At 42.2% G+C, this 25,310-nt stretch overlaps 1 protein-coding gene across 10 annotated transcripts in view; it reads right to left on the bottom strand.

The window, feature by feature from the left end:
* sema6e (sema domain, transmembrane domain (TM), and cytoplasmic domain, (semaphorin) 6E) overlaps window positions 1-25,310 on the bottom strand; it is a 247,251-nt gene that overhangs the window by 212,055 nt on the left and 9,886 nt on the right. For 9 of the 10 annotated variants that reach the window (XM_060921961.1, XM_060921962.1, XM_060921963.1 and 6 more), the window contains one exon: window positions 19,317-19,414. The exons of the other annotated variant lie outside the window; for it this stretch is intronic. The gene's annotated coding sequence lies outside the window, so the exon portion shown is untranslated. The remainder of the gene's footprint in view (window positions 1-19,316; window positions 19,415-25,310) is intronic. 10 annotated transcript variants of the gene reach the window in all.

Here is a 25,310-nt window from a genome sequence, read left to right as displayed (position 1 = left end):
TGTAAACGCGACCGCCATTTTGGACATGAAGAAATAACGGTTTATGGCACAGACTCTTTCGGTTCTCGCTCATCTAGCTGCTACAATGACTGCTTAGACTGCAACAATAATACCTAACACACATTTAAGTATCCATCGTAAAGACGTGAAACTCGTCGAGTGACGAGTGTGTTCATTGATAAGCTAACACAATCTAAAAGTAGACATACCATCACATTGCCCTGGCGCTGTGTACAGTTTACCTTCTATGGTTTGTGCACTCACTATTTGCCATTACTTTCTCCAACCCAGTGTTCGAACTATGCCGATATTTTCGGGGGGTCCCTTTTTTTCCCTTTGGGGGGGGGGGGGGTGCTTGCACTTGTCTCAGAGCGCGGATCTCCAAACATATGAGAAGCCTATCTTACGCACATATCACACGGACTCCACACACGCGTCGCGTCTGAAGTCATAACTCATCAGGGGAAATCGTGTCCGCATTGGCATGTTCAAAAAACAACCTCACGTCAACAATGATACCACACGCAAGAAAAAAAAAAACAGTCAGGCTACTCAACACATCTGATCCACAGCAGCACCAAAGCATCACTGGAAATCATGTCAACAACCAATCTTCCATTTCAACACGCGTCAACAAACAAATGGCACCACAAACATGAACGAATCGGTCAGGCTACCGATTCCAAACCCACAGCAGACGAATAATTAAATGCATCTTACCTTAAAGCAGAATCGACCACAAAGGAAGTCTGTTGGCACACTTCCTTTCTACTAGTTTGTGTCCCCAACCTGGCAGCAGCAGTCGTTGCCATATCGGTTTATTTTATCTTTGATGTAAACACAACACTTCGGATATGCAAATGCTTCCCGTTACACACGATTGCTATGTCAATAAACATCATTTTGCCAATATTTTAGAGACCATCCATCTTCTCCGTCGGTCAGCATCTGTCAGGATCCGATAAAATGATAAATCTTGCCTTGTGTGTTGATGGTTACTACATCCATGTGCACAACAATATAATAGCATGATGGAAGTCTTGCTGAAAGTAAAAACTTTCTTTGATGGCTATATTCCTTTCGATGCTTCGCCGTCGTTCCTCGTTGTTGGCTGTGGTAGACTACTGGTAGTTCATGTCCAAAATGGCGGCCGCGTTTGTCGTGATGTCACGTGAAAAGGGTCTATACGGAATGTCCGTATTTTATACGGATTTGATTCAATAAACGTAGTATATGGCCGTATAAATAAAGTTATACGGATTCTTTAAAAAAACTTCAATATTTATTTAGAGCTATAATCAATTCCCACGATGATAAAAGAGCGTATAACATTTACAAACGTATTGTACACCACAGACAGCCAGTAAAGAGTCTTATGAAATAGCACGTTATATTGTGGTAGCGAGACTTCGTTCCACTTTTGATCATGCACACACCGCATTGCGAGAATCCCGCCAACCGTGAAGTCATAGACATATAAACATAGACGCCGCCTTCTGCATAGAATCATACGTCATCCTCGCCGCCATATTGGATGTGGCAAAGTGGAGATTCTTCAACCGTCTCTGGTATAGCGTCTAGACAGTAGCCGAGAATAAAGATGCCTCATTCATGGTCCTTTTCATGCGTTTAACTGTACCAACAGGTTTACCGTCCAAACGACATCACATGGGATTACCTTTCACAGGTGAGACAGGAAAAATACTTTTCATTGTATTTGGTGATTATAACGTAATTTTACGAACAGATTTTCCTGACTTTGTGGCTAATATGAAGTCTCGTGCATAATAGCCGCTCGGTGAAACCTGTCTCCAAACAACGAAGTATTTCCTTCGTAACTACGCTGATAGCACTTTGTGTTTTTGTCAAACATTGCAGCTTTGTATTCATTCTGAAGGTTTATTGTTATTAATATTGAATAAAAAGTAACTGGGATATATCATTGTTAATTATCATTCAAATTTTAGGTAAATTATTTTAATTTGCATCTTATACGGATTTTATACGGGAAATACGGATTTTGGAGGTTGGTTACACAGGTTTGATTGACCAAAGGTTGACATGTATGGGCATGAGACATTCAAAGAACAAAAATGGTTTACATAGAAACCTCTGTCGCTGGCAGCATCACCAAGAAAACAAAAAGAAAAATATATCAGAGCATTCTAAACTAGATTATAGGTATTTGGTAGTGCATATGATCAAAAAGAGGTTAAACATGCATTGTAAAAATCTGGTGAGCCAGCCAAGGTCCTTTAATTTCATCCTTTATTTAAGATAATTGTTGTGGCTCTGATTGGTGATGGGCCTTTTGAATTCTCTTTCGCTCTTGTTAGTACAGACATACTTGGCAGGGAGTGAAGTTAAAGCAGATACAGCCAGAGATCTACAGTCACTTAATCGGAGGTCTTCTCTCGCTGCCTGAATACAGCTAGGAATATAGACCAATAAACTGCAATGCAACGAGCTTCAATTTATAGTGAGGTCAGGAACGGCACATGGCAGGAGAGAGAGAAATGCAGGGAAAGATGTTTCAGGGGAGAACAGAAAAGGATTTTCCCCCTCTCTCATTTATAACAAATCATTCATAACGAAACAAATGTTTGTCATCCTCAAGGATATGCACATAAATAGCAAGATCCATTATTAACCCGCAGTCATCTCCTTCTGCCAGGATGTTATTGAAAAAGGCCGGTCTGGCGTGTTTTGGACCCACAGGATGAATGGGTGGTTGGAAACATATGGCACTAGACCCAAAGCAATGCAGAGCAGGATTTTTAGTCACGCCACTATAATGTTTCAGAGAGAACTGGCTTCTTCTACACAGCTACGAAAGACCAGATTTACTGACGCAGACAGCACATGTAGAAAATGAGAAGATGAGAAAAATTAGCTCCATCGCTGGGCCGCAAACACCAACATTTGTCTAATTAATTATGCATACCACAGTGGCTTCACTGATCAGGAGAGCTATGCAACCAGGTTGTTTGGGATAAAGAAAAAAATATATTATATAATTCTAGTCTTATGAAACTACCTTTCCTTACTTTCTGACATAATGTCAACTAGAAGGGCACTCGGTAAAGTGCATACCTCTGCCAAGCCACATAACATTAAAATCACTTAAATCTAGGATAATACTAAAGCTGTTCACCAAATTTCATCAAAAGCTGTTCACTACTTTGAGTTACATTGGGAACAGACCAAAAAAAAAAATCCTGGATCTGCATACACATCCAGATTTGCATCAAAATCGAAGTCAATTGTTCCTTTGACTTCGAATTTCATCAAAATCCGTTAACTACTTCGAGTTATGTTGGGAAAAAAAAACAAATGGAGGTGAAAACATAAGTCCTCCAACACAGTTGGTGGAGGCAATTAAACAATTTATCACATCAGGGCTTGACATTCACTTTTTAATCCACTTGTCCAGTCGGATAGGCAGCAAGGTTTTTCACTTGTTCTGACCATATTTATTTTTAAAATCCCTATGTATTTACTAGTTCAATGAAAGGAAAGTGGTTAAAAAGGTTACCAAAAAGCAGGTATAGTTATGATAATCATTATGCTTTAATGATTTATAATTTTTCAATAAAACTCAAACTTTAACTGTAACAACAAACAAAATCTATCCAAAGACCCATTATAGTGCATGTGTTGTTATAACCCATTACTGAAGATGCAGTTTTAAGAGTTAGACTCACCCAAATTCAAAGGAAATAAAATAAAATTTTGATTAATCCAGTAAAACTTGAGGGGCGGCACGGTGATGTAGTGGTTAGTGCTGTCACCTCACAGCAAGAAGGTCCGGGTTCGAGCCCCGTGGCCAGCGAGGGCCTTTCTGTGTGGAGTTTGCATGTTCTCCCCGTGTCCGCGTGGGTTTCCTCCGGGTGCTCCGGTTTCCCCCACAGTCCAAAGACATGCAGGTTAGGTTAACTGGTGACTCTAAATTGACCGTAGGTGTGAATGTGAGTGTGAATGGTTGTCTGTGTCTATGTGTCAGCCCTGTGATGACCTGGCGACTTGTCCAGGGTGTACCCCGCCTTTCGCCCGTAGTCAGCTGGGATAGACTCCAGCTTGCCTGCGACCCTGTAGAACAGGATAAAGCGGCTAGAGATAATGAGATGAGATCTTTTCACTTTCTTTCGACGAAATGAAACTGAAAGAAATCAAGTTGGACTTGATAAGGATGACAATCACGTTGTAAATGAAAACAAACTGTGAGCGAGTTTGGCACTGTCGTAAATATTTCCCGCAAAATATTTTACTGACATTTGTGATGGTCAATATGAACCATACATCAAACCTTTACTTCCCAACCTCCCTCGCTCTGAAACCTCCAGTCTTATGAACCATACAAAAGATAAAATACAATAAATGTCCAAATGAAATGATGATTCGCCACAGATATTTCTTTATTGAGGTATTTGATCTCCGTTTCTCGGAATTCAATGAATTCAAAGTCTAATAATCTATAATTAGATATCCCTTTTTTTTTTAAAACACAAACACCTGCTGTATTCAGCTTCCCTGGAATTTTGTAAACAATAACACGGCTGGATTAAAGTTCCAACAAAACTAGGTCATTTAACTAGCTCTTGAATAATTACTATAAAAATGGTGATTTTCCAGAAACATTCAACTTGCCCTGTCAGACAGGCGGATGTGGATTTGACTTGTCCGGACCAAAAGTTTGGTTGTCCCAGACAGTCGCGCTAGCATTAATGCCAAGCCTTGCACATCTTAATTTGTTCCCTAAAAAGAAACAAATCATATCTAAATATGCTACACCACAAGTTGGTTATGATTTTTAAATTAGAAAATAAGAAATGTCTTTCTAATAAAGTTTTCTTCTTGCCTTTTTGAAGGAAAGTGGATTTACTTAAAATGCAAAATGGCTATGGAGGTTGAATCCTGCCCTAGACATCAAACCTCTACTTCCCAACCTCCCTCGCTCTGAAACCTCCGGTCTTATTAAACTACAATGGGAACTTTCAGGTAAAGACTTGGGCTGAGCTGCACCTCCATCTCCTCCTGATTTAAGCCATTACTTTGAAGTGCAGTGATGGAGAGCTTTTGAGATAGCCTCATCTTTGTAGGGCACCGGCTTGGATGCAGAGGATTACAGAGACCCAGAGGAGTCAGTGGAGTGATTGGAGGCTCTGGTTAGCACAGAGGGGCCTAAACATTTCCTATTAACCCACAACCAGTGGCTTAACAAACAACAACAAAGGCAATGAAGAACACAGAGGGAACAGGCTGTTGTATTTGTTCCTCAGAACACAATGTGTTGAGAACAGATGTTCTTCAATTCTCATTTCAGTTTCTTCTTTTGCTGTTAGATTACAAAGCTTAATGAGAGGTTTCTGGGAATGCAAAGACATTAACAAATTACTCTCCTCATCCACCTCAGTGCATGTACAGTTCCAGAACTGGAGCAGTCTAAATATCTTGCTTCATGAAAGTGGCATATGCTAAAATGAGTACCTGAAGTATGTATGCACACAAACACTTAAGTTAAGCCGAAACAATATTATTATTTAACAGTCACTCAGCCAAGATGCTAATTTGCCCGTCATTGGAGTACAGTGGAATTTCTAGTCCAGTATACGGCATGGAAAGAGACATGGTAGGAAGAGACTAGAGATCATAAAAAAATATGAAGTTGAAAAAACAGCAACTATGCTGATATTAACAGAAGTTATAAAGAATTGACACAGATCATTTATAGCACAGTAAATGTTTGACTGTACTGGCTGTTACACGCCCACTGAAATGGTGCGTGTCAAATAAAAATTTCTGATGAGTCTTTTTCGTAAGAAAGGGAAAACTGTTCTTAGAAAAAGGATCTTAATTGAAGAAGATGAACCGAGTTAAAAAGACGATCAATGGCAAGCGTGCTGGAGGTTAAACGTACACACAGTGGCCATTTTATTACTTGACCATATCATATAGGTGTAGTTTGAGTGTACAGAGTCACTGATCATAGCCCAGATGTTGAGGAGTACAATTTGACGCCCCATCTCAGTGTGGGGAAATAAGGAATTTTAAGCAGACTGTCACAGGACAGACAAGTCTGAAATGTTATCTGTCTGTCCAAATTTCAGCCTGTCTGAATGACGGGCCAAAGGCCCGGAACAATGTAGCTGGGGGTCCAGGGCCTGAAGGGCTTTAGATGCCTGGAGATGGCTTCTCAGCTATTTGCAGGCACGTTTTTGTGATCTTCAAAGGCTAAATTACACTAGACATTAGTTGCTAATTACAGTACAAACTGAATATAATTTACAAGAAAATGTCAGAAGATTCAAGAAAAACATGCTTAAAGTTCTACCCAAGAAAACAGTAGCACACACCGATCAGTTCCATCTCTAGAAAACAGTATGGAGGGGGGCAAGGATGGTCCAGTTGGTTACAACTTACTGGTACTCATATATAGGTACTATAATAATGCTCATGAAACATTGTCAACAAAGACTATTTTTTAGACTATAAGTCTATAAGAAATTTAGTAATTAACAATACAACTACTCTTACATAAGAGTTAAAATTGAGTACAAGATTCCAAGTAACTTTGTAACAAAATTACTTTTAAAATGACTCAAAACTAGACATGGTCATATCATTTGGCATTCAGACTAAAATCTGCTGGACTAGAACTTAGAAAATAGAAGAAAATAAAAACTCTTAAAATATAAATCTACATCCTACAAAGCATAGCTAGGCAGAGAAACAGGGAAGTGAGGGATGTACAGCAGGTAAGAGTTAGCCTGGGAAATCCCATGCTGCTTTGCACAATCGTTCCGATCTGAAAAGACAGCATGGAAACTATGGTCTAAAGGCTCGCCTGAGTTAGGGAGCCAATCAGAGAGTGGGGAGGGGTAGAAAGACGGTGACGCGTACTACTCGACAAACGGAAGCTTGTAGTTTATTTGGGACTGTTTACGGATCACATTTAACATGGCGGCGAGCGATACGAACCAAACTTTCAATCAAGCTTTGTCTTGCACAAACGGCAGTAATCGTTCAGTGCCATTGTTTTCCTATTTTTGTTTTGCCTTCTCTTTCTCTTTCCTTCTCTTCTTCGCTCTAACTACGTCACCGGGTACAACTGCCATGATTGGCCATGGGCTACGTATACGCCAAATGATAGACATTCGCAACGTCCAATAAACGGCCGTTGACAATTGTAAACCACACCTCCCCTATGAGAAATTCAATAGGCGGATTCCAGACCATATTTCACTTGTGATATGGTCTGGTGTTAACCAGACTAGGTAAGAGTGATGAAAGATGTAAATGGAAATGTGCTGACAAACAGAGTGTATTAAGAAGGTGGAAAGAGTACTTTGAGGATTTATTAAATGAGGAGAATCCAAGAGAGAAAAGGTCAGATTCATTGGAGACAGCGAATCAGGAAGTAGAGTTGGTTAGTAAGGATGAGGTGAGGGCAACCATGAAAAGAATGAAGACTGGGAAAGCAGTCGGACCAGATGGTATCCCAATTGAGGCTTGGAGATGTTTGGGTGAGACGGCTGTGGAGTTCCGAACGAGATTGTTTAATAAGATCCTAGAGAATGAGAAAATGCCAAATGAATGGAGAAAGAGTGTGCTAGTCCCAATATACAAGAATAAGGGAGACATACAGAGCTACAGTAATTACAGAGGAGTAAAATTGATGAGCCACACCATGACGCTATGGGAAAGGGTATTGGAGGCGAGATTGAGAAGAGAGGTAGCAATATGTGAACAGCAGTACGGGTTTATGCCGAGGAAGAGCACGTCGGATGCAATTTTTGCTCTAAGAATGTTAATGGAGAAGTACAGCGAAGACCAGAGAAAGCTACATTGTGTGTTTGTAGACCTGGAGAAGGCATACGATAGAGTGCCGAGAGATGAGTTATGGCATTGTATGAGAAAGAGTGGAGTGAATGAGAAGTATATTAGAGTGGTGCAAGACATGTATGAGAACAGTGAAACAGCAGTGAGGTGTGCAGTTGGAACAACTGAATGGTTCAAGGCGAAGGTGGGACTCCATCAAGGATCTGCTTTGAGCCCATTTTTGTTTGCCATAGTGATGGATAGCTTGACAGATGAAGTGAGGCAAGAGTCACCATGGAACATGATGTTTGTGGATGATATTGTGATATGTGGTGAAAGTAGAAAGGAGGTTGAGTTGGGCTTGGAGAGATGGAGGTATGCATTGGAACGAAGAGGAATGAAGGTGAGCAGTAGCAAAACAGAATACATGTGAATCAATGAGAATGGGGATGAGAGTGTAGTGAAGATGCAAGGAGCAGACATAAAGAAAGTTGGTGAATTCAAGTACCTGGGGTCAACTGTGCAGGAAAATGGGGGCTGCGATAGTGAGGTGAGAAAGAGAGTGCAGGCAGGATGGAGCAGTTGGAGAAGGATTTCGGGAGTCATTTGTGATAGGAAAGTCCCAGCAAAAGTGAAAGGTAAGATGTATAAGACAGTAGTGAGAGCAGCTGTGATGTATGGATTGGAGACCGTACCCTTAACAAAGAGACAGGAGGTAAAGTTGGAGGTGGCGGAGTTGAGGATGTTAAGGTTTGCGATGGGAGTGACAAGGTTGGACAGGATAAGGAATGAGCACATCAGAGGGACAGCACATGTAGAGAGCTTGGGAATTAAGCTAAGAGAGATGAGACTGGGATGGTATGGGCACATCCTGAGAAGAGATGCAGAGCATGTGGGAAGGAGAATGTTGAGGATGGGAGATACATGGATGTGGTGAGAGAGGACATGAAAGTGGCAGGTGTGGTAGAGAAGGATGCGGAAGACAGGGAGCAATGGAGACGAAAGATCCGCTGTGGCGACCCCTAATCAGGAGCAGCCAAAAGAAGAAGATGATCCTACAAAGCATATGACTATGACTGTCATTTTTATTATGAATAAAGAAAAAAATGCACATAACAACAACCACTGATTGGCAGTTTGGCACTAACGTAATACTGTACTGCAAAGTTTCCTGTAAACTGAACTCTTAATCAACCGACTGGATCCATCAGATACTGTCAACCCTAAAACATGAGTTCAACTGCATCGTGCAATAAAAACACTGAATACTGAGCGTATTATTGTTTTGTTTAGTGTGCCACTCAGGGAGAGAGAGGTGCCTGAAGTTTGGTGGGGCTAGGACCTTCGGTGGCTGAGTTATGAACTTTTAACGGCTGGCTCAAGCCAGGGCTCATATTAAAGATTTTGGCAAGCAGCGCTCGCACAGGGTTTTCAGGGGTGAATAACGGGCCGAGGCGGGGTCGTTGCAGGCCATGCCTTTGCTGGTTCAAAGGGACCCGGGGAGAGGGAGGTGCCTGCAAATTTTGGCGGGGCGAGGACCATTGGTGGCCAAGTTATGAATTTTTAAAGTCGCGTCCACATGGGCCCCCTTTTCACAGGCCGTGTTACGACAATGTATTCGCCCAGTGTAACATTTGGAAGAAAATTGGAAGTAGATTAGACCCATATCTTTACAATGTTTTCCATGGGCCATCTGGTTTGACACTTCTGAAATACAGACTGACAAATGCGAAAATTACCAGTAAATGTCCGCCGATCCGGCCTTATTTCCCACACTGCATCTTTTCAGACAAATCCCCACCATGTGATCATCAGAGACAAACTGGAATATAAGAGACACCGACATTGGGGTGACATGATCTAGTTTGTGTGGTTCTCATAAAATGGTGTTAGAACTGGCAGTGTTGGAGGGGTTTTCAAACACCTCAATATCACTGCCAGCTTCACAAACAGAACAAAAATAGCTAACAAACAGCCCTGTAGTCAGACACTGACTGGTGAAGGACAAAATCTATGATTTCAACAACAATGACAAGCCGCAATGCGACAACCAACATTTAAATCAAGATTCCTACGTTCTATGCAATTTAGACATGACTGGGTAAAGTATCAAATCCAAATGACTGACTTGAATAATTTCTCAGAAATCCCAGTCCTTCAGTGCATGGCTCGACATTAATCCAATCCCCCACTCACAACTTTAGTTCCTACAAGCAATTATTTCTAATTTACTGATTTGTGTGCAATAATAGTAGAAAAACTTATAACTGTGGTTTCATTTTATCCTGTTATATACAACCTCCTGTAAATAAAGCTTAGGAAGTCAAGTTTATTTGTATAGCGCTTTTAACAATAAACATTGTCGCAAAGCAGCTTTACAGAATTTGAACGACTTCAAATATGAGCTAATTTTATACCTGATCTATCCCCAACGAGCATGCCTGTGGCGACGGTGGCAAGGAAAAACTCCCTCAGACGACACGAGGAAGAAACCTTGAGAGGAACCAGACTCGAAAGGGAACCCATCCTCATCCGGGCAATGACAGACAACATGACTACAACATTAACAGTCCAAACAAAGTCAGCTTCGTTGATGCTATAAACCCCCCACCAACGGAAACCCGAGTGCAAAACCGTTCACGACAACCGCAGTCCCAAAGTCAGCAAGTCAACTGCAGTCCTAAAGTCAGCAAGTCAACTGCAGTCCCCAGCCACAAAAGCACCACTGCAAGAGTCCAGAGCGTCCTCCAGGCGCGACCCCCAACTGTCCACATGGGGCCACCCTCCACAGGAGCGATGCGATGAGACTCCAACCAGACGCAGGGCACCAGGATGGACCAGGCAGGTCCGAGGAGCAGAAGAGGCCAGCATCTCGATCCCAGTAGCAGAGACTGTTGATGCCTCTGGTGAGTGTATGTGACCCCCAGAGGAATATTTTGTTGCTCAAAGCTTCCTCTTCTACAGCTTGGGAGACAAAACTGATTCTCGTTTCAGCCTCATTTTAGTTTCAAATCTGTATGATCCGATTCTGATATTTTTCTGCTAAAATTCATGAGGAGAAATAGGTGAGACAGGATAATTAGCAACAGGAGTCATATGTGAGACTGAAGGGAGATGTCTTGCTAAACTCGACTCAGTGTTATTAATGGCTTGGGGTTTATTTTCTCCTTGGGAAAAGAAAATGAGCAGTACTTTGAAATATTATGGAGAAATACGCGAGTTTATACACACACACACACACACACACACACACACACACCCCTAGCTGGCTTCGCTAATCTTCCGTTGAATGTATGCAACTAGCACACTTAGGTGGTGTTTACATTAGACCGTATCCGTCTCGTTTTCGTCACGGATGCACTGTCCGTTCACATTAAAACGCCGGGAAACGACTCCACAGGCGGAACAACTTGAATCCGCCAGGGCCCACGTATTCAATCCGTTACGTATCTGATCCGGTGCTGTGTAAACATTGAGGAACGAGGATACGCTGTGCTGAGCTCTAGCTGACGTCGTCATTGGACAACGTCACTGTGACATCCACCTTCCTGATTCGCTGGCGTTGGTCATGCCACGTTGGTCATGTGACGCGACTGCTGAAAAACGGCACGGACTTTCACTTCCTGCTATTTGTCCTGAATCACTGCTCGTGCGCTTCACTCGCGCGCTCTGTGAGCTGCGCAGGGCCGGAGTGCGCACCCTCCAGAGGGCACTCGCTGTTCAGGGCGGAGTGATTTGGAGCGCAGGATGCCTGCGGAGCCGAGCGTATCCGTGTATTGGCGTTGCTGTGTGCACACGAATCGTGTACTGGCGTTGCTGTGTGCACACGAATCGTTTTAAAAACGTTAATCTGATGATCCGCTGATACGGTCTAATGTAAACACCACCTTAGTTTGCTTTGCTAATCTGCTAACAAAGCTAGCACAAAGCCTAGCATCTAACATGTAAAAGAAAGCTAAATACATTTTAAACAAAGGTAATGTGTATAAATTATATAGTGGGCAGCAAACTATTCATTTAAGTTACTGCAGTTTCTCATTGGAACTAAAATTTAATAAAAAATAAACTAAAATATTGACAGTCCAAGCGACAACAGTAGCAGTTAAAACACATTCACAAAACACAAATTAGTTTGAACTGTACTCGTACACGGCAGCCTAACCAGGTAGATGCAGAAATCCTAGAAACGCTGTTCCACCTCATACAATCTTACCACTGAAACAAAATCACTACTGTGTCAGTGTTACGTCTGTGTTGAGAATGAGTCACCACCCAAATAATATCTGGTCAGTGGTGGTCACTGGTGTCTGAGAAATCACCCAGTAAGAGTTTAAGGTCGCTTTACCCATTAATGAGGTGTTGAGTATATGGTATAATTAAAGTTGGACCTGGCGCACGTTTCTTCGGCACCACAGCCTGCTTTCTGATTCAAAGTGATTAAGAGAGAACAACTCTTTAACAGCTCCGGAAAATCAATGAGTCCAATTATAGATGTTTTTTGGCAGTGTAGCAACCCTGCAGAGCCTGAAAAAACTTGTATTAATTAGATGAGAGCAGCTCATGAGCAAACAATTTGGTGATACGAAAACAGAATCATGTAAATTAGTTTTGATAAAGGTACATTGTGTCCTGTGTACATACTTTAAAAAAATGTTATTTGTAAATGTTAGCCTAACTGAAATGAAATCTAACCAAGTCTCCAGGATAATACACAAATCTTCCTTCAGTCTGCTAAAATCAACACTGCCAGTGCTTCAAAGGTTACAGTCAAACAGGTTCTTTGTCCTCATTTTCAGTAGCACTAATGGCAAGTTTAGCCCGCAAGAAAAAACAAACGTTTTTAAAAAGAGTTTTAAAAAATGCAATAAAACACAACTGTTATTAATATTGACCTCAGTGGCCTGGCTTCAACTTGTATAGAACATTTCATCTCTTTCTCTGAGCTCGCGTGACATGTGAGGACCCAGAAGAAATGTTTTCGTGCTCGGCACACGGTGGCACTGGGACGGATGGTAATTTTGACAGGCGTGAACAGAGGGAAATGGGCTGAACCCACACATCCAAGATCAGCAGACTTAATAAGGCTCCTATCCATCAAACTCAAGAATCTGTTCACCCAATTATAAACCGCTCTCTGTTTGCTGCTCTCTCATACACAGTACTGGCTTTCTTTGATGGCCAGTAACACTGTGATGTTCAGACATGGACGTATTTAAAATGCACCCATGTTGGAGGAATATGACAGTACCTAGAAGGACAGCCTTTGTAATAGCTCCATATGGCTCAAAATTAAAAAAAAAATAATAAATTGCCATAAGCAAATAGAGGCACCAGTGAGCAGAGGAGGAGCAGCACAGGAAGCGAGAGTGTGAAGTGAGGACGACTGTGCTGTTCAATCATCTGTGGGCACCAAGGTCAAATCCAGGCATGCATCTGGCCAGCCATCTGCTCCCAGCAAGCACTGGAGACACCCTGCCACCTGCATCAGCACTGAGGCCAATCATGTTTGGTGGTGGTGATGCGTGTGTGCATGCGTCTGTGTGTGTGTTTGCGGTCCTCAGGGATTGGAGGTCCACTCTTGGAGGCTGAATTCATGGGGATCTGCAGCAGGTGGGCTGCTGTAAGTATCTACTGTACTCAAACACTCAGAGACTTTCTCAATCTTTTATTCTGTCTTTAGTTTTCCCCTTACAGCGTAACCCATGTTTCATAATTCTGTTTTATATCTGCTATTTCTCTCAGTCAGAAAACATCCAGACTCCTCGCAGTGCAGAGTACAGCAACAGAAATGGGTACCAATACAAAACTGTCAAATATTGCTTCTACAGCATTTTGGGAAAAGGCTAACTTGCAGGTTCTCAAAATTAAGCTCAACTTCATCAAGTGACACTGCAAGAAGCCATTTTTCCTGGAAATTATTGACCAAATATTGTAAGCATTATAATGAATTCGGAAATTAAGAGATTAATGAATCAAACTGACAAAAGAAATGCTCTGCATGTTATTTAAAAACACTTGTCTTTTACTTTAAAAAGCAGAGATATTAGTAGAATAGAGGTCTAGCTACACTGTTGGAATGACAAACGAAACCAAAAAGCAATTTAGTCAACTGTTGGGCCACAAATAACCCAGAACGCTTTGTTCAATTGGCTTGAAATCTGGTGAATGGGAAGGCCACAGCACAAGATTTACATCATTTTCATACACATCAAACCATTCAGTGAGCCCCTGTACCCTGTGGATGGCGACATTATGACTGTGGAAGAGACTACCCCCCCCCAATTAGGACAGAAATGTTTCATTATGGGATAAACGTGATCAGTCAGAATAACATATTTGCAGACGACGAGGAGCCAAACCACGTCAACAACAGTAGAATAAAATCGGTGATGACTACAATAATAAAATTTGAAGCTTCATCAAAATACGTAGTGCTCATTCCATTATTACATTATATACAGTACTAGTCAAAAGTTTGGACACCTACTCATTCATAGTAATGAGTAACTGTGTACAAACTTTTGACTGGTACTGTAAATATTAAGTTTTTCCCAAATGGGCATCGAGTAAACAGCACCATTAAACATTAATAATATAAGCCTTGAAAGTAAAGGTTTGCTCTACCAGTAAATAAACATTTTTACAGATATAATTTATTAATATTAACTCAATCAGCTACTGAGAGTGATTTCTGAAGGGCCACTGTTGTTCCTAATAAGCCCACTATGCCCTGAAGCCACATATTAAAAAAATAAATAAAGAAAGAATAAAAATAAGGTTTGGTTAATTAAATTTCCTCACTCATTCTTGAGTGTAACTGCTTTCCTCATTTTCCTCGTAGGGACAAAATGGGTAAACATGAGAGAAGAATCAAGAGAAACAGAGAGAACATTGAGACGATACAAAAATGACAGAAGGTTGTTGTGAGCCTTCACTGCACGTACAGCGTTTATAGAGAAGCCCCAAAACAACAAGCTGTGTAGGTGTGGTCGCTGATTCAATAATTTATAAGTAATGCCGCTTTTCCACTACTAACGCGGCTGAGTCGGGCTGAGCCGTGCCGTGCCGAGTTGGGCTGAGTCGAGCTGAGCGGGGCTATTGGAGTTGCATTTCGACTACAACCGCGCTGAACCGTGCTGGCTGGAAGTGGGTGGACACATTGGGTGGAGTTAGCGAAAGTGGGTGGACGTCACGTGATGTCGTTAAGCGGCGCAAACAGTGACATCAGTGATCTTTTAAGCGGTAGTCTCACAACCCGGATAGTAAACAATAAACATGGAGGACATGGAGTCGTTAGTGTTGCTGGTCTTGGTGCTGTGGCTTGTTGTCACCGACAACGCCAACAGATACTGGCAAGAGCGTATAGATGAGGCGAGGCGCATAAGGCTCCAGAAATTCTCGTAATTCGTAATTCTTCTTCTTCCGGGTTTGCGGTGTTTACAGATCCCAGCGTGCTCGCGGGGCGTGTGTGGGCATGTGAGGACACTCCTCCTCACCAATCAGTGCACAGGGGAGTGTCTGCTCACGCCCCTAGCCTCACTCAGCTCGGTTTGGCTCGCTTCAGCCCCACTCCAAAACCGTGCGAGTTTTGGGTGCTAAGCAGGGCTGAAGCGAGCTGAGTCGTGCTGTTTTGAGGTAGTCGAAACGCGAGCCGTGTCGGGCTGAAGTGAGCTGAAGCGAGCTGAAGTGAGCTGAAAAAGGGTAGTGGAAAAGGGCCATAAGCTATAAGGAGGTTGTAAGGGTAATGTCAAGAGCAAGAAAACCTCAATACAGAGCCATGCTCACTAAATCAATTTATTTGTATAGTGCTTTTAATATAACTACACAGGTGATTACAGGAAATTGCACACGCTGATTGGTCGAGAAATTCGGACTATTTCTCGTTGACAAAATGGCGGCCAATCGCTTTGGCACCTTAAAGCATATACCCAGAACCATGGTCTCACTTTTTGTTTATAAATGCCTTGAGACTTCAAGAATGGCATAGGAATAGTTAAGCGTTAACAATAAATCTAATATAGTAATTTTTACGATTAAAGTGATTCATATAGGTAGCGGTCTGAGTGAATGACCTTGACATCCATGACATCACAGTAGGAAGTCTATCAGTCTCATCGCCATTTCCGCTATACTAAAACACAAAGCTGACTGCAACTCCGATCCTCCATTTTGAGTTAATTTATCACCATGCCACATAGATGTGTTGCTGGCCGGTGCAGCAACACGACAGAAGGTGGATTTACGTTGCATTCATGGGCCAAGAATGTTCAAACTGCAAAGATTTGGACATGTTTTGCGAGAAGTTCACGGGCACATTGGGCGCCTATGAAGTGGTCTCTCCTCTGCTCTGGACATTTTACTGAGGACTCGTACGAGACCTCTGATCTGCTGAGGAGCGTTGGTTATAAGCCCGTATTGAATGAGGGTGCAGTACCAACAATTACAGGAAAAGAAAACTACAAGAAAAGGAAAGTAAGTTTAGTTGCACTAGTTCTCCCAGAGTGTGAGCCGAGGGTTGCTGGTAAAACCCGGGATGGAACGGGACGTGACATATCGCTCGGGCAGTGACCTCCCCACGGTTGTTGCTAAAACCGGTGACATCCCATCCCGGGTTTTAGTAATTGCCTGAGCTGAGCAGTAATGGTGGAGTACTCAGTATGGAGAAAATGGAGAATGAGTGGACCAGCCACCTGATTTCTCCATTGGATCTGCTTGCCTCAGCAGCAATATCTTGCCCTTACATGGAAGAAGCGAATGAACGGAGAACTGAACAAACAACTGAAAGTCAGATTGTTTCAAAACAAATCGGCCACAAGATCGGCCTTCAAGAAGCGAAAACAGAGACGGGTAAGTGCCGACTCTCATTTGAATACAAAGCAACACCACTCATTGTTTACCTGCATTTAGATGAATACATGTAACTTGTATTGTGTATTTAAGTTACCAGTATAAGATTATTTAATTTGCTTCAGAAAGTGATTGTCTCAGTTCATCTGATTATTTAATGAGCCTTTTACGTTTTATCAGTGAAAATGCATGCATGTACATGTATGTTGCATAAGTTATAACACCTATCCTGTTTTAATGAGAGTCAACACAATCAATGAAGTCAAATCAGTCTTTGTTAAGCAAGTTGGTAACGGTATTTCTTACTTTCACCATAATTTTTTTATTTATATGCCTTTGGTCTATAGCTGTCAAAGGCCTCGGCCTTAAAACCGGTTCCCGCTGCGACATCATGCACCCAGGGCTGGCTGGCTCAGCGGGGCAGCTCGAATGCCAACTTTGCGGTCGATTTTAACTCTCAAAAATATTTTTTAATTCCCATTTATACAGCATACAAGAGTTAAGGATGGAGATACTATCCACTCAGAATTTTTTTTAAAAATAAAGGTTCTGCGTATCTCCTTTAAGTGAGGAAGAATTACAAATTATGAAAGAAAACACTGTTCCTAAAAGCAATAAAGATGCAACGAAGTTTGGTCAAAAGCTATTCAAAGGTAAGGTGGGAATATGATTTATTTTATCCATTTCGAAAAAAATATTTTATGTGAATCAACATAGATAAGTGACAAGTCTGTGCGCATTACATTTGCATGTCACTTTTGAAGTTTGAAAATTTTTAAATACGATTTTTTTTTAAATAATCACCTATGTATTTATACTAAACCAATTCTCCACCTCAGGTTCAGTGAATAATAACCTCAACTTCGTCTTGGTTATTATTCACCGATATTCACTTCACCTTCAGAAAATAATTGCTAATCAAAAGTTACACTGTTGCAAAGCAGCTTTACAGAAAAATAAAGATTTTAACCATATGAACTAATAAACGTACCCCTAATGAGCAAGCCTGAGGTGACGGTGGCAAGGAAAAACTCCCTGAGACGACTAAAAAAATAAATATGGAAATAAATGAGGCAAAACACTTCAATTTGCCAGAAGTATTATACGAATAGTTCACTGTTCGAGGTCAAAAGTGGGGAGAACTACCTTCTTTGATTTGTTGGTTTATTGGATATTCCAATTTAAAAATTCAATATAAAAGCACTATATTTTGAAATTTCTGCATGCTTACCTTAGAGTCCCACTCTGGACATTTGAAATGAAGTCATTTCATGTTGTTAATTTATGAGAAAAAAAATACCATTAGATTCTATACAAAAGATATTCATCCTCAATTAAGGCACACTTCTTGCAAGAAACGTGTATCTATAAGAAAGCATGTAAAATGTAGATGTGGGTGGGCAGAATTAGAACACTACATCCGACTGTTGGTTCCTAACTGCACACATTGGATCACTGCCCATAATGGTTCCATGATGCTTTCTCAAGACCTCACAAATTTGCCTACTTTCTCCTCACCAGTTCTTTGGAAAAGCCTTCAGTGCTCAGTAATCCCACACAAACAACTTCATGCTATATTCACTATCTGCCTTCTACTCAGAAGCGTGTCTACACGGACTGTGATAATATGAATGTTTATGATTGCCTTGTGGAGAACACTTTTTTTTTTTTGCAAACGATTGATTTCTGTGAGAAGGCATTTATCAAGCAAGCTTTTTTGAGTTAACTCTTAAACTGGGACTGGATTAACACACTAGAAATCGAGAAACCGCTACAAAGCTCCTACCTTTGTGTTTCTATAGTAATGTGGATATAAAGGATATAAACATGATAAATGATGCCATCATCTAAATATTCAAAAATATTATGAAATATGGGCGGCACGGTGGTGTAGTGGTTAGCGCTGTCGCCTCACAGCAAGAAGGTCCGGGTTCGAGCCCCGTGGCCGGCGAGGGCCTTTCTGTGCGGAGTTTGCATGTTCTCCCCGTGTCCGCGTGGGTTTCCTCCGGGTGCTCTGGTTTCCCCCACAGTCCAAAGACATGCAGGTTAGGTTAACTGGTGACTCTAAATTGACCGTAGGTGTGAATGTGAATGGTTGTCTGTGTCTATGTGTCAGCCCTGTGATGACCTGGCGATTTGTCCAGGGTGTATCCCGCCTTTCGCCCGTAGCCAGCTGGGATAGGCTCCAGCTTGCCTGCGACCCTGTAGAACAGGATAAAGTGGCTACAGATGATGAGATGAGATGAGATTATGAAATATGCCTATATCCCACATCATTAACTCAAACACCCACGCCCTCCTACACACCTTTAAACAACCTGCGATTTCATTTATCCTCAAACAGCAAGCTTTTACACGATTTTGTATTTGATTTGCACTGTTCAACCGGACCCAATAAATAAATAAATAAATAAATAAAAACCCACCACCCTTTTCCCCCTCCATACAACACCCTGAGGTGACCGACTAACCCAAGATAATGCAGCTGGCCACGACTTCAATTTACTGTCAAATCAAACCACATTTCCTTCAGAGAATTCAATTGTGTTTCACCAAGGCAATATCGACAAAAGGTTCAGGACATCAAGAGGAAATAAAGTGGGTTATTTTGAGTCTGCCATTTCAGCAAGTTGTTTCCCATTGGTTCCTACCTCAGTGCTCAACCAATGATACTGCAGGGTGTCAGGCACATGAGGACTGCGTCAGATAAAACACTGGATCCCTCCAGGAAGTCGTGATATTCCTCAGTCTGAGGGAAGAAACACACACAAACACGTATATATAAGTATTTTGGCATATGCTCACCGGCCACTTTAATAGGAACCTGTTCTTGATTCTAAGATTCCTGTTCTTGGCTGGCAGGAGTGGAACCCAATGTGTTCTTCTGCTGTTGCATGCTGAGATGCTTTTCTGCTCACTGCGGTTGTAAAGAGTGATTATATGAGTTATTATATCCTTCCTGGCAGCTCAAACCGATCTGGCCATTTTCCTCCGACCTCTCCTGTCAACAAGGCGTTTCCATGCACAGAACTGTCTCTCACTCAGTGTTTTTTGCACCATTCTGTATAAACTCTAGAGACTGTTGTGTGTGAAAACCCCAGGAGATCAACAGCTTCCGAAATACTCAAACCAGTCCATCTGGCACCAATACCCATGTCACAGTGAAAGTCACACTTTGAGATCACAATTTTTCCCATTGTGATATATGAAGTGAACATTAACTGAAGCTCTTGATTTGTATCTGCATTATTTTATGCACTGTGCTGCTGTTAAGGGATCGGCTGATTAGATAACTGCATAAAACAGCAGGTGGATGGGTGTTCCTAATAAAGTGGCCAGTGAGTGTACTGGAAACAAAGAGAAACAGTCCTAATTTACAAATGCACCATTTTATTTGTTATGGGTTATCATATGAGAATCGTATGCATCCAAAAATTAATCTTTTTTTTTTTTTTAGTGCCAGTGTTCACTGACAGCACTAATACACTCTGCCAAATCACATGTAGCAAAAATAATTTATAGAGAAAGCACTGCCTTCGCGCATGATATAAAGGAGGCACTGTTCACTTAACATTCATTACGGACAGAATTTTAACCAAATCTCTACAAATCCAATTCCGATGCTATCCAAATCTGTGTGGAGTGCAATCTGTTCCTTCAATCTGCTGCGAGTTAACACTCCTCTCAGCCAGTTTTCTTTACTTGTGCAGACCTGCAGCACTGGGATGCTCTACTCCACTACCTCTCTCTTCTTGTGTCTCTAAGCCCGTGTCTGTACGCATCTCCTTTTAATAGTCTCTGCATCCAAATTCCTATCCTTTATCATTGTGTCGGTCTCCTGACAAAGAACAAAGTGCATTAAACATGCTTACATCGTATACACAGAATGGCAGACCCTTTTTGTCTCTCTGGAGAATAAAAGAGACAATACATGAGAAAGTTTCATCTAATTACAGTCATGCTTAATATTGTAAGATAAGGCTTGGCTTCCAAAGCCCCCCTCAGGGCAGGCTAAATTGCTTATGTTCTTGGAGAGAGGTCTCTTAATTTGAGGAATTAAGAATCTATGAATTATAAACCAGTAGAAAATGTTTCATGTGTTTTAGGTAAGAGGCTTTGGTCATTTTGAGCTGCCTAAGAAAGCAGAATTGGAATTTACCCTGAAAATTCAATCTTAGCAAAGATATAGTTTCCCGTTCTGATTTGTGAGTACAAACAGCTAACATTCAAGCTAAGATGTTCATCCAAAACATACCGAGTGCTGTCAGCGTTCTGGAGTGTTTCTTTAAAGCTCCTTATAGCCCACTTATACGGAGCAAATGTAAAAACATACAAAGGCCTCGAGCTCACCCACATATTTTGACAACTACAAAACGTCCAGTTCAAAATCAACCTGAAGCCCGAGTTCTGTGTCTGGCTCAGACTGGCTTTTAAACCTAAAATGAAACTACTGGCAAGCATCTGGACTGAATCCAATTCCAGTGCAGCACTCTTTTCTTTGTTGCCGAGCTGCAGCGAGCGTCCTGCGGCCATGTTCTGGTAGGTGGGTGCTTGAGCAGCATTTCTCTGAGGCTTTTAACACGGAAACTGAAGCTCAGGAGGCGGCTGGTTATCTCCTGCTCCCTTGAGTTCAGGTGAAGGGAAAGGGTGGATCATTTTTTTTTAATACCACAGTGCATGATTCTTTATCTTCCCAGTTTATCTTACACTGTTGCAGACCTCCCTCTATAAACGTGTCTTACATTACTGTAGCTAAGAATAGCCAAGAGTAGAAAAGTAGAGGAATCTAAATTGAACGAATCAGTGTTGATTTGGGGTTCACGGGATATGTTTTGGGCAGGCAGCCAGCGTATCATTGTGTTTTATGCTTTACTGAAGTGGTTCCAGAAGGTTGCTTCGTTTTTCTTCATGTCTTTCTTCCTTAGAAAACGATGCTATCGGTTTTGAACCCAGCACACCAAGTTCACGCTGAAAAATACGACCCAGCTATCTTAATGACATCCTAATTTTCCAGCCATCAAATGGCTCTAAAATGTCAACCTTTGAGGACAGAAAGCACTATTAACTCTGGTACAGCTGTACTTTTCAAGTCAACTTTACTTCTATAGGGCTTTTAGCGGCAACAGACATTGTCAAACAGCAACTTTGTAGAAATCCATGTGTTGATTTAGGTGGGGTTTACATTAGACCATATCAGCGGATCATCAGATTAACGTTTTTAAAACGATTAGTGTGCACACAGCAACGCCAATACACGATTCGCGTGCACATAGCAACGCCAATACACGGATACGCTCGGCTCCGCAGGCATCCTGCGCTCCAAATTACTCCGCCCTGAACAGCGAGTGCCCTCTGGAGGGTGCGCACTCCGGCCTTGCGCAGCTCACAGAGCGCGCGAGTGGAGCGCACGAGCAGTGATTCGGGACTGAGCCGCTGTGTGTGTGATCTCAGTGCATGTCGGGCATGTGCGTCACTTACCACTTGCAAGTGGAAGGATGGCAAGCCTAAAGACAATCATAACTACACAATGGGCAGTATTTGCATCAGTATTTGCATCAGTATTTTCATACTTTTATACTCTTTAATGAAAGGTGATACAAGGCGGAAGTCCGCGCCGTTTTTCAGCAGTCGCGTCACATGGCCAACGCCAGCGAATCAGGAAGGTGGATGTCACAGTGACGTTGTCCAATGACGACGCCAGCTAGAGCTCAGCACAGCGTACCTGCGTATTCTCAATGTTTACACAGTACCGGACCAGACACGATCTAGATTGAATACGTGGACCCTGGCGGATTCCCGTTTCCCGGCGTTTTAATGTAAACGGACAGTGCATCCACGAAGAAAACGAGACAGATACGGTCTAATGTAAACTTGGCCTTAGATCTCTAATGAGAAAACCACAGGCGACAATGGCGAGGAAAAACTGCCCGAGTTGAGATGAGATGAGGAAGAAACCTTGAAAGGAAGGCCATGATCTTCTGGGTGACAGTGGATAATGTCTACATTCTGAATGGGAGAAACTGGGGACGAGGCATTCAGTCGTTTTAGGACTTTTCATCAAAACATGGGAAGGGCGGGGGGGGGGGGGGGGGGCACCTTGGACAGCATCTATGTTTCGGCCAACTTTAACCCATACCAGGTGCAGCTTTTATAGTCCTGGTCTCACAATAAGGCCTGTCAGAAATTGTTTCTGTAATCATGCTTTAAAAATGTGCTCTCTCACGTTCAACGAGTATTCTGTCAGGGTTTGCGTCGACAGAAAAACAACTACAATGAAAAGATATTTTAATAGGGCACTAAATATCTTAAAAGAAATGCAGGCTTAATGATAGAAAACAGTTTAATCAACAAATGGTACAAAATCTGACAGACAGAGAGAAAGAGAGAAAGAGAGATTACAGCACAGCTGCTCAGCTTGGCTTCACCTCAGCACTTTAACAATGTGTCTCAATGCAACTCTCCACGAGCATGACTGCCTTACAGATTCCTCTAATAACATCCTGCATATGTAGGGCCTCCTTTGTTAGCCACAGTGTAGATTTAGAGAATAAATATATCTTTCGCCAGCACTTCAACATGATGCCTGTAGAATACCTTAACTCATTTAAAACTTCTCCTTGGCTCAGAGTCAAAGGCACATAAACTTGACCCAAAGCATGGAAAGCTGACAGGAGCATGGCCTGTCCGAAAAGTAGAAGAATTTATCCTATTGCCAGCTGGGTTTTTTTCCTCCCCAATGAGCAGCTTCACTTTGATTAAATCGGACCCATGAGGCAAGAAGACTTAGCAGCTCATCATCTGGAATAAAGCTCTGAGCTTAGGAGGACTGCATAATGCACCACTAACTGCCATTATATCGCTTTTCTACACATACCGGTATAGGACACAAAACACACAGATGCTTATCAGCAGTGTAAACTTGTATCTAAGCACAAAAGGGCATTTCCATCATCTTTTCAATGATGTGTCTATAGGAATAAATACATTATATACACACAAACTAGACAAAGAAACATGAACATTTAACAGTTATTCCACGAAATCGAGTCGTACATGAGCTGATAGCCGACAAGGTGAGTAGCACCTCATTCACTGGACTTTGAGAAACCAAGCATTTTTATTGTTGTTTTTTGTAAATTCAATAAATTAAAAACATTATACAAACAAGGGCGGCACGGAGGTGTAGTGGTTAGTACTGTCGCCTCACAGCAAGAAGGTCCGGGTTCGAGCCCCGTGGCCGGCGAGGGCCTTTCTGTGTGGAGTTTGCATGTTCTCCCCGTGTCCGCGTGGGTTTCCTCCGGGTGCTCCGGTTTCCCCCACAGTCCAAAGACATGCAGGTTAGGTTAACTGGTGACTCTAAATTGACCGTAGGTGTGAATGTGAGTGTGAATGGTTGTCTGTATCTATGGCTACGTTTACACTAGACCGTATCTGTCTCGTTTTCTTCGCGGACGCACTGTCCGTTTACATTAACCCCCCTGAAAAAGCGGGGAAACGGGAATCCGCCAGCGTCCACGTATTCAATCCAGATCGTATCAGCTCCGGTGCTGTGTAAACATTGAGAATACGCGAATACGCTGTGCTGAGCTCTAGCTGGCGTCTCATTGGACAACGTCACTGTGACATCCACCTTCCTGATTCGCTGGCGTTGGTCATGTGACGCGACTGCTGAAAAACGGCGCGGACTTCCGCCTTGTATCACCTTTCATTAAAGAGTATAAAAGTATGAAAATACTGCAAATACTGATGCAAATACTGCCCATTGTGTAGTTATGATTGTCTTTAGGCTTGCCATCCTTCCACTTGCAAGTAATAAGTGATCTGCGCTGGGATCTCACACACAGCGGCTCAGTCCCGAATCGTGGCTTGTTCACTTCACTCGCGCGCTCTGTGAGCTGCGCAGGGCCGGAGTGCGCACCCTCCAGAGGGCACTCGCTGTTCAGGGCGGAGTGATTTGGAGCGCAGGATGCCTGCGGAGCCGAGCGTATCCGCGTATTGGTGTTGCTGTGTGCACGGCTAACGGTTTTAGTGTCAACGCGAATCGTTTTAAGAACGTTAATCTGATGATCCGCTGATTCGACGTAATGTAAACGTAGCCTATGTGTCAGCCCTGTGATGACCTGGCGACTTGTCCAGGGTGTACCCCGCCTTTCGCCCGTAGTCAGCTGGGATAGGCTCCAGCTCGCCTGCGACCCTGTAGAACAGGATAAAGCAGCTAGAGATAATGAGATGAGATTATACAAACAAATTGACTTTAGTGTTGGTGGTTGTTGTTTTTTTTTTTTTGTAGAAAGTGCTGTCTTGCTGTCGTGCCAAGGTATAGAATAGCTTTAGACATTTATTTAATTCTTCCTTGGATATTTCAGTTCTGTAATTTTCAAACTTTGAGCTTTTGAACCAGTCTAAAAAAAAAAATTCAACAAATTTTAATGCTTAAAGATGAAGAATGTAAACAAACCTCTGAAATGACAGTAGGAATTTGTGAAAAAATTTGATCATTCTTGGGGGGAAAAAATATGTTCTTACCATCAAATACTTTTATTCCATATCTTGCTGCTATTTTTTGTACTTTTTGGGGTTTTGTTTTTGAGTAGTTTTTATTTCATCCTCGGTTGGTTCAGCGACACGCTCCGCCATTTTGTTTT

Source organism: Neoarius graeffei, chromosome 5 (assembly GCF_027579695.1).
Source record: "Neoarius graeffei isolate fNeoGra1 chromosome 5, fNeoGra1.pri, whole genome shotgun sequence".
Taxonomy (NCBI): domain Eukaryota; kingdom Metazoa; phylum Chordata; class Actinopteri; order Siluriformes; family Ariidae; genus Neoarius; species Neoarius graeffei.
Note: the sequence above shows the minus strand (reverse complement) of the source record. Positions and strands in the feature narration are given on the sequence as shown.